Source organism: Dipodomys spectabilis, unplaced genomic scaffold (genome assembly GCF_019054845.1).
Source record: "Dipodomys spectabilis isolate Male_0828 unplaced genomic scaffold, ASM1905484v1 ptg000175l, whole genome shotgun sequence".
NCBI classification, from domain to species: domain Eukaryota; kingdom Metazoa; phylum Chordata; class Mammalia; order Rodentia; family Heteromyidae; genus Dipodomys; species Dipodomys spectabilis.
Window position 1 is genome coordinate 14608398 of NW_024870852.1, and position 9224 is coordinate 14617621.

General features: G+C 46.4%; 1 protein-coding gene across 1 annotated transcript in view; it reads left to right on the plus strand.

Annotated features, from left to right (window-relative positions):
- Nucleotides 1–4281, plus strand: part of Rprd1b (regulation of nuclear pre-mRNA domain containing 1B) — a 59611-nt gene extending 55330 nt beyond the window's left edge. Inside the window, exon 8 of the transcript XR_006149677.1 lies at nt 4271–4281. The gene's annotated coding sequence lies outside the window, so the exon portion shown is untranslated. The remainder of the gene's footprint in view (nt 1–4270) is intronic.
- The last annotated feature ends 4943 nt before the right edge of the window (nt 4282–9224 follow it).

Genomic DNA, 9224 nt, shown 5'->3' on the forward strand with positions numbered 1-9224 from the left:
GAGGGAGAGTTTAGCAAACTTTTCTGCCCAGGCTGATTTCAAACCGTGATCTCGGCCTAGAATAGCTAGAATTGTAGATATAAGCCACTATTACCCAACTTATTTACTGTTTTTGTTCTTGTTTTTGTTTGCTTCCCTTCCACCCCCGGCCTTGCTACTGGGCACTGTCTCTGATCTTTTGTGCTCAAGACTAGTACTCTACCATTTGAAGCACAGCTCCGCTTCTGGCTTTTTGTGGTTAACTGGAGATAAGAGTCTTAAAGACTTTTCTGCCTGGGCTGGCTTTGAACTGTAGTCCACAGATCTCAGCCTCTTGAGTAGCTAGAATTACAGGTGTGAGCCAAGAGCTCCTGGCTTTCATTTACCATTTTTAAATTGGATTATTTGTGGAGTTTGGGGGCTTTTTGTTGTTGAGGTCCTTACATATTTTGGATACTAATACCTTCTTTGAGGGAATGGTGTGCAAATATATGTTTTTCATTCTGTAAGTTGTCTGCTTACTCTGATGATTGACTCCTTTGCTATGCAGGTTTTTAGTTTGATATAATCCCATTTGTATATTTTTGCTTTTGTTTCCTGGTCTCAAAACCATTTATTTGCTGAAGAGATTCTTTTTTTCCCTTGAACGATCTTGGCACTCATCTCAAAAATCCCAAAAATTTTTTAATGTGAGTTTAAGTTAATTTAAGCTGGAGGTGTGGCCTAAGTGGCATAGAGTTTGCCTGTCAAGCACAGCCCTAGGCCCAGTTAACCTCGCCCTCTCCCCCCCCCCCAGCCCCACGCACACACAAGAAAGTTTATTTAAGTAATAGTTAATCTAGAAGATCTTTCTAGTTCAACCCTTCATGACAATATGAACAGAGACAATCTGGCTTCCTGGTGAAACTCAGGAACTAAACCCAGTGAACTTAATATCAACAATTTTTTTTTTTTAAAGTTTACCAGCGTGCAGAGAGTCCCTATTATTAAATGAAGTATAAACCAATAATGAAAACAACTAGGTTAGAAACTTTCCCATGCACCCATGATGGATTAACTACTATGGGACCTGCCCTCTGCCACAAACAGAAAAGCAAACAACATTCATAAAAACAAATGTTTCAGGCAATAATTAATAGAGGAAGCAAAGGCCTCTGAGTCCCTGAGTGAAGGAAAAACACTGTAATTGGCCCACCTTACTCATTCAGGGCACTGCTTATCTGCATCACTGAGTTGGGACAGTCATCAGGGTTTAGAAAGGCTCAGCGGGCTAGAATTTGTGGAGAGCAATAACAGAGAAGATGTAGCTTCACAGAATTCTCCACAAGGTCCCCTTGACCTTGACCTTGACCTTGTGAGTCTCAGTGTTGGGTGAGGCATGACAAGCTCAAACAGAAAGCAAGAAATTCAGCCAGGTGTTGTAACGCACATATATAATCCAGGCACCTGGGAGACAGAAACATGATTGAGAGTTCAAGGCCAATCCATAGTGAGCTTCAGAGTGAGATCCTTTTTCAAAAATTCATAGTTATCCAGAAAACTGGATAATAATATCAGACAAATCAGATGTCAAAAAAAGAATATTGCTAGTGATAAAGAAGCTCCTTTCCTATTGGTAATAAAGAGGACCTAATCCTCTTAAATATTTATGCATTTAATAGCAGAGCTTTAAGATACATAAAGCAAAAACTGGAACCCTTATCTAAGAGCTAAATATATGTGCCTCCCCCTCAACACATAGGTTAAGATCTTAATCCTTGGTGAGATACTATATGAACACAGAGACTTTGGAAGGTACTTGAGTCATGGGGAAGATTTTATAAGAGACATATGTGAGGGTGGCTGTCAAGCCAGAGAGCAAGCTCTTGCCAGACCCCAACCATGCTGGCATCTTGAGCTCAGTCTTCCAGCCTCTAGAATTAAGAAAAAATAAATTCCTGTTGTTTCATCCACCCAGTTTGTGGTATTAGCATTAGAGCGTATAGCACTATTAATTTGATCCAATTGACAACAACACCAGAATACAAATTCTTCTCAAATGTACAAGTGTCATTTGGTAATATAGGCCATATTCCAGATCACAAAACAAATCTCAGACAATTAGAAAAGAATCAAGCAATGGTAACATATCTCTGATCACAGAGGAGTTCAATTAGAAATCAACACTAAAAAGAAAAATCATCAAATATCTAGGCACTAAATAATACATGGACTTAAAAAAAAATCCCCAGGACTGCCAAAAATCAAAGCAACCCTCAAATAACAAAAGAAAAATAGGTAAAAATGAACAATTATATATATAGAAATTGAAGAGAAGACCTCTCCCCCCCCCGCCCCAGAATATCAGCAAATTATGTGACAAGGGTTCAGTGGGAACACTGACATTTAACTCCTTATGAGAGAAAGATCGCTTACCGTGCTGAAGATGTGGGTGACCCTCCTTTATCCTCTTTCTACCTCACAACTCAGTAACATCACAGGAGCCCTTTTAGAGTCGAGGAAACACTCAGAGATCATCACTTGCCCAAGGATGTGATGGAACTGGGATCCAAGTCCGTATTTTTTACTTCTTTCCCTCCCTCTTTCTTTCCTTCTTTCTTCTTTCTTCCCCCCTCCTTTCTCACCCTCCTTCCCTCCTTTCCTTCATTCCTCAATATTAGTGTTTGAACTCAAGGCCTCACATTTGCCAGGCAGGTGCTCCTACTGCTAAGCCACACCTCCAGCCCTGATTTTGTTAACTGTTATTTAAGGTAAGAGTCTTGTTGGCTAGGAATGTGGCTTATTGGTAGAATGCTTGCCTAGCATGCATGGAGCCCGAGATTCAATTCCTCAGTACCACAAAAATAGAAAAAGCTGGAAGTGGCTCTGTGGCCCAAGTGGTAGAGTGCTGGCCTTGAGCAAAACAATCTCAGAGACAGTGCCGAGGCCCTGACCCCATGACCAACCCCCCACCCCCACCCCCAAAAAAGAGTCTTGCTTCCTCCCCTAGACATGCACGCAGGTGCAATTTGCCTATGTTCAGCCCCCTAGTATAGCTAATAACACCACATCCTTTTCAGCTGGGAATGGCCTCAAACCCAGATCCTCCCAATGTAAAACCTCCCCAGTAGCTGGGATTACAGGCATGAACCACAGACACTCAGTTCCAGCTTTTTTTTTTTTTTTTTTTTTGGTCACTACCCTACTTATTGGAGGAAGATAGACATGGAAAACCTTATTTTAGCCAAGAGGAAAACTGAGATCCAAAGAAAGGAAATTCTCTTCCAAGTTCCCATGGCTGGCTGATGCTGCCTGGTTTATTGCTTTCAGTTTGGGCACACGAGGGAACCTCTGCAGTAAAATGGCTTATCTGGGTTTATCTAGTATAGAGTTCACATAAACTACCAGCTATCCTAAAAGGAGTAATTTTATCACTGCTAACCATTGTGAGGGAAGGAATATTGAATAACAGAAGGACACTTGGGTCCATAAAATGGAAGAGGTAAATTGGAGAGCTGAATTTTGTTTTTGTTGTTACTATGTAGTGCTGGGGATTGAACTCACACATGTTAGGCAAGTGCTCTACCCCTGAACCACATGGAGTCTAACTGGCAGTTACTAATCTTTCCTAGGGCTTGGTTTATGTCTAGTGTTACCTCCCAGTGTTTTCATTGATTACAGGAGAGGTGGGTGCATTTCCCACCACCCAGAACAAGATTAGAGATGCTGGGGTGGTTTGACAACAAAGGACTGGAACAAAGGTAGAAATCAATTTATGAAATAGAGGCTCTTTGTGTATGTTAATGAATAGTTAAGGGTGGCTTATCCTTTGTGGGCACAGGGTGTGGCTAAAGTATTTGAAAGTATGGTTTATTCCTTTTTTGCACCAGTACTAGGGCTTGAACTCAAGGCCTGAGTGCTGCCCCTTAGTTTGTTCACTCAAGGCTGGCCCTCTAGCACTTGAGCCATCACTCTGTTTCTGGCTTTTTGGAAGATAAGAGTCTCATGGACTTTCCTTTCCTGGCTGGCTTTGATCCCAGCCTCCTGAGTAGCTAGGATTACAGGCATGAGCTGAAAGTATGCTTTTGAAGGCCTGGTAATGTGCCTATTGTAACAGACTGACCTCAGCCAGATTTAGTACATAAGGTTGTGGCCGCTTTTACCCAACAGCAGACTTGAATAGTTGAGAGTGAGGCTATGTAGGCACACAGCATCTCAAGTATTTTGCCAAGTGCATGGCACACATTGCCACCTGCATGGTAGAAAGTAGCAGAGGGCAATAATGTCTGCCACTAGATGCAGCTACCAGGAGATGCCACCCCATCTTATGGTTTGTAGTGCTGGGGTTGCCCAAAAATGGGAGAAACAGGACTTGGAGACACAGGAATGAAGAGATAATTGCACCATCTTCAGTAATGAGCTCTGGGGACAGAGGCTGTCTATGGCTTATTATGTCGTCACAGTGCCTGTCTTTCTCCCAGGGTCCTTCTAAGAAAGATCTTTAGTCTTTTTTTTTTTTCAGTCATGGGGCTTGAACTCTGGGCCTGGGCACTATCCTTGAGCTTTTTAGCTTAAGACAAACGTTCTACCACTTAAGCCACCAAGCCACTTCTGGTTTTCTGGTGGTTAATTGGAGATGAGGCCATGGACTTTCCTGCCTGGGCTGGCTTTGAACCACAGTCCTCAGATCTCAGCCTCCTGAGTAGTTAGGATTACAGTCATGAGCCACCAGAGCCCAGCAAGATCTCTAGCTTTAATGTCACATGGACTTTTTTTTTGCCAGACCTGGGGCTAGAACTCAGGGCCTGAGCACTGTCTTTGAGCTTCTTTTGCTCCAGGCTAGCACTCTACCACTTGAGCCACAGCACCACTTTGGTTTTTTCTGTTTCTGTGGTACTGAGGAATCGAACCCAGGGCTTCGTGCTTGCTAAGGAAGCACTCTGCCACTAAACCATATTCCCAGCTTACACAAACTTGAGCAGAGACCATGATGTCTCTTAGCTTCATAGCTTAATGGCTATATTAGTTATTGAGGTGTCCATGTATTTCCTAACATGCATTATTGAAATCTGGGGTCTAAGGTGGGCTAGTTCTCCATTCGCAGGCTCAGGGACCTGCTGTATTATGGTGATCTCTTGCATATGCAATGTCCAGTCTCAAAGCCGGGTCAGAATGCATTTGTTTCTCTGGATAGGATCACAGTGGTATTGCTCCCTGCAAGATTGATTTTTCTCTTCCCTGAAATCAGATTAATCCACTCAGTATGCCAGGCAAAGAGCCCTCGAAGTGGAATCTTGTTGAAGTCCCAGCTTGATCACTGGCAACAGTGGGCCAGGCACATCTAGGCATGGATCTGACTTACAGTGAACACCTAGGTGTTTCCAGATCTCTCTGGAAGTTTCTGCTGTACACTAGAACTAGGCCCTATCTCATGGGACTGTGGGGAACTGGATTCATAGTACCCAAATAAGCTGAGCTATGTATTTGTTAAGGAAACACAAACTGTTTGCTGCTCTGGAACTGGCTGTGCAAACTCTGGGTTGAGTGAGCCTGTGAGGGCCCACAGCTGGACTCAGCCTTCCCTCTGTGGAGATGCTGGGCCAAGAGCTGTGTCCTCTGAGGTCACAGCTGCTGTCAAAAGATGCTCATGAGGACCACTGGCCAATTGCCGGAGGGTGGCTAGGCCTCAAAACTCCATCCTCCAAGGAAAGGCTGGAGGATCTAGAAGGGTGTTGCCGGAAGAAGAAGAAAAAAACAAGCATGGTGTGCTTGGTGGCTATACTTGTGGCCAGAGGATAAAGATGGTTCTTGCCCAGATGGTAAAAGGACAAGGGGGCAGAGCTGGGAGTTTCCAGCAGGGAAGGACTTCTGGCTGGTTCTCAGGATGACTTATACCCACCGTGGTGGCCGATGAGTCTTGAGTGGATGTCAGCTATAAGGAGCTTCTCTTCTGAGGCAGAGAAGTAGTTGAAATGGAATGTCCCCTCTGAGATCCAATGGTCCAGAGCCTCTGCCCTGCAGTGGACTTGCAGATGAGACTCCTGTTAAACATGGTAGATGCAAAGCTACTTTAAAGTTGGAAGCTGGCCAAGAACGTGTTAAGGAGTGTCTGCTGAGATTTTCCAGGCTTCCCTCTGATGAGGTGCTTAGCACCCTGACATTGCTGTAGGACGCACACTACATTCCTCCCCAGGATCATGGTAATGGCTCCGGCAGGGTCAGGAATCCTCTGGCCTGGCATGTCACAGAAAGGCCATTTGTCTGGGTACTGTCATTGCTCAAGAATCCCAAAGACACCAGCCAGACTCTTGATAATTTCTGGGGTAGCCTGTGAAACCTCACAAGGGCCATTCAGCCATGGCCCCAGATGTGTCTGGAACATAGAGGCCTCTGCATCTCATTGCAATGGCTGAAAGTCTGTGAACTCGTTCCCAGTGGTGGCTTTTCTTATCAGCCTCAGCCAAAACAAGCACTGGTTGTGAGGCAATGAAGGTTTATTAGGCTCTGGAATTGCACTGTGTCACACCACCTGTTCTATGTGGTTTCAGATAAGCGGTGGGGGGGCTCGCCCTCCCTCCTTCCGACCACTGATGAATGTCCCTGCAGGCATCAGCTATAGCTTGTGTAAGCACTGGATTGGGAGTTGAAGAGAGGCTGGGAAGGCAATGAAAGGAGAGGATCTGGTCAGCTGGGGACAAGAAAGTGTTGTGATTGCCTGACAGCCACGCTCAAGTCAGCCAAGTGTCAGCACGCCTGACTGTATTGCCAAATTATCTGATTTTTCTAAGAGATTTTGAATCACAATCTCTCTGGTTTTTAAACGTTGGCCACTATGATGAACATTCTTGGAGTGTCAGCTCCCTTTGCAGAGTTCTTCCTCTGCTGAGCATCTGGGACAGGCACATGCATCGCTGTACCAGTCTGCGGTCTGCAGTCTGTGGGAGAAGCTCTAGTCTCAGGAATGGTCAGATCAGGGCAGAGCCTGAGGTTGCTTTTGAGCTAGAAACATCAGCCTAGGGATGACCGGACCTGTCACTGGTTCCCTGGGGGACTTGAGGGAAGTTCTTGGCCTACTCTGGCCTCAGTTTCCCCTCTTGGAATTGGCTTTGGGACATCGCAGGCCCCAGGTAGCTTAAATGTTCTTCCAGGACCCACCTGGATAGAACCCTCAGAGTGGAGAGTTTTCAAAAGAAGAACTGTATATCTTTTGGTGGTTTCAAACCTTAGAATTTTCCAGAAAGAAAGGCTTTGCTAACAACTTCCAGAGTCTTTGTCTGAAGCCTCAGGGCCAAGGGAGGGATCTGTTAGCAAATGTCCATGGTGAAGGTCAGGGGCTGAAGGAGGTTTTGACAGATGGAAAAGAGCGGATGAGGGATTGCATCAGCAGACTGGTTTCTTGTCTGTTTGTGTGGACTCTGAGCCCTGCTGACTCTTTCTCTGGACCTCAGTTTCCTCTTCTGAAAACAAGAAGGTGGCTAGATTCTGATACCCACTGCCTTTTCCATTATAGTGTTATCATCTCCATAAGGACTGTAATTTTACAGTAAAAATACCCAAGTCTCCTTTTCTTTCTGCATTTCACTATATAACCCAAGCTGGCCTCGTGATAATCCCATTTCAACCTCTCCAAAGCAGGGATTACAGGTATGCATCACCATGCCCAGCCACATCCCTACCATGTTTCTTAGCAGGCACTGGAGAGAGGCACTATGAGTACAGCTGGCAAAAGTAAACTTGGTCCTTACCTGCGTGGCACAAGCAGTCTTGAAGGAAACACAGTGGCTAAATGTGCTTAGGAAAAGTGCTTTGAGGGGTTGGGAAGGTGGCTCACTGGTAAAGGGCTTGCCTTGCATGCATGAGGCCTTGCGTTCGAGTCCTCAGTACCACATAAGCAGAAAAGGCCGGAAGTGATGCTATGGCTCCAGTGGTAGGGTGCTAGCATTGAGCTGAAGAGCTGAGGGACAGCGCCCAGGGGTGCTTCAGGGGATTGGATGGGAGAGCTGCAAGTTCGATGGGCTCTGGACCCCACACCTGTCCCAGAGAACAGCTCTACACTCTTAGCTCTTCAGCTCAAGGCTAGCTCCCTGTCCTTTGAGCCACAGCGCCACTTCCAGCTTCCTAGGGCCTCATACATGCCAGGCAAGCACTCTATCACTGAGCCAACTTCCCAGTCCAGGAACAACTTTTCAACAAGTGACTCAAACCTAACTGGAAGGTAGTGATTCCTGACAGAGGTCCACAGGGTGGTGAGGGATTCGTTAGGTGAAGAAAACAAGAAAAAGGTTCCTGGAAGATGAACTGCGTGGGCAGAAAGCATCAGAAGGGTAATTATTTCAGCAGCAATGGGTAGCCAGCCCAGCCCTTCTTTGCCCCATGCTCTAGGCTCTTAGCTTTCCTGAGGCTGGGGAAGGAAGGGTTAATCCAAGAGCCTGAACTTCCAGGTGGGGGCAGTAAGGCCAACGCTGTGGCTTGAGGGACAGTTCATTAGAGTTACATTATGGCTCAGCTGCCATTTGGGTCTGTGGCCAGCTGGACCCCAGCTCTCTGGGGAGTCTGTCAGAGGAGGGGACCTTGTCCGAGATGGGAGTGACATTCGGGAAATGAACAGATTTATCAGTGGTCTCATCACCCTGCATCTGTTCCTGATGTGCCAGCTGTGAGCAGAACCAGCAAAGCCTCCCGGCCTCTGTCCCCAGCAGGGGTCAGGCTGCCCTTACGCCCTCACTCCTGGCCCTGGGTCTGCTGTGGTGAGACTCCAGAGGGAGTCTCTCCCCTAACCAAACCAGCAGGCAAGGATGCCCTGTTTGGAGCCTTCACCACGACCTTGGCAAGGCAGAGAGCCTATGCCACTGCAGGAGGCTCTGGGCAGGGGCTCTCATGCTGGGGAGGGGTGCTTTGGGGGATTGGATGGGAGAGCTGCAGGTTCCATGAGCTCTGGACCCCACACCAGTCCCAGAGAACAGCTCTACACTCTGAGCTGGGCAGGGAAAGAAAGGCCCCTGAGAAGTTGCACTTGAAAACATTTACAAAACCCAAAGCGAATCAAGGAACACAATGTTGCAGAACGCGTGGTCTGCCCTCAGACTGATCTGGGCCAAGTCTGGCATAGGCTGCAGGAAGGAGGCACCAAACAAGTAAAGCCCGCAGCACACAAAATCAGCACATGCTCAATGCACTGGAAAACAGGATCTGGAAGGTTTCCTTGTGTGTGCTTGTGATTAGGTGCCCAATCTCCCTTCACACACACTCACACACATACACACTAA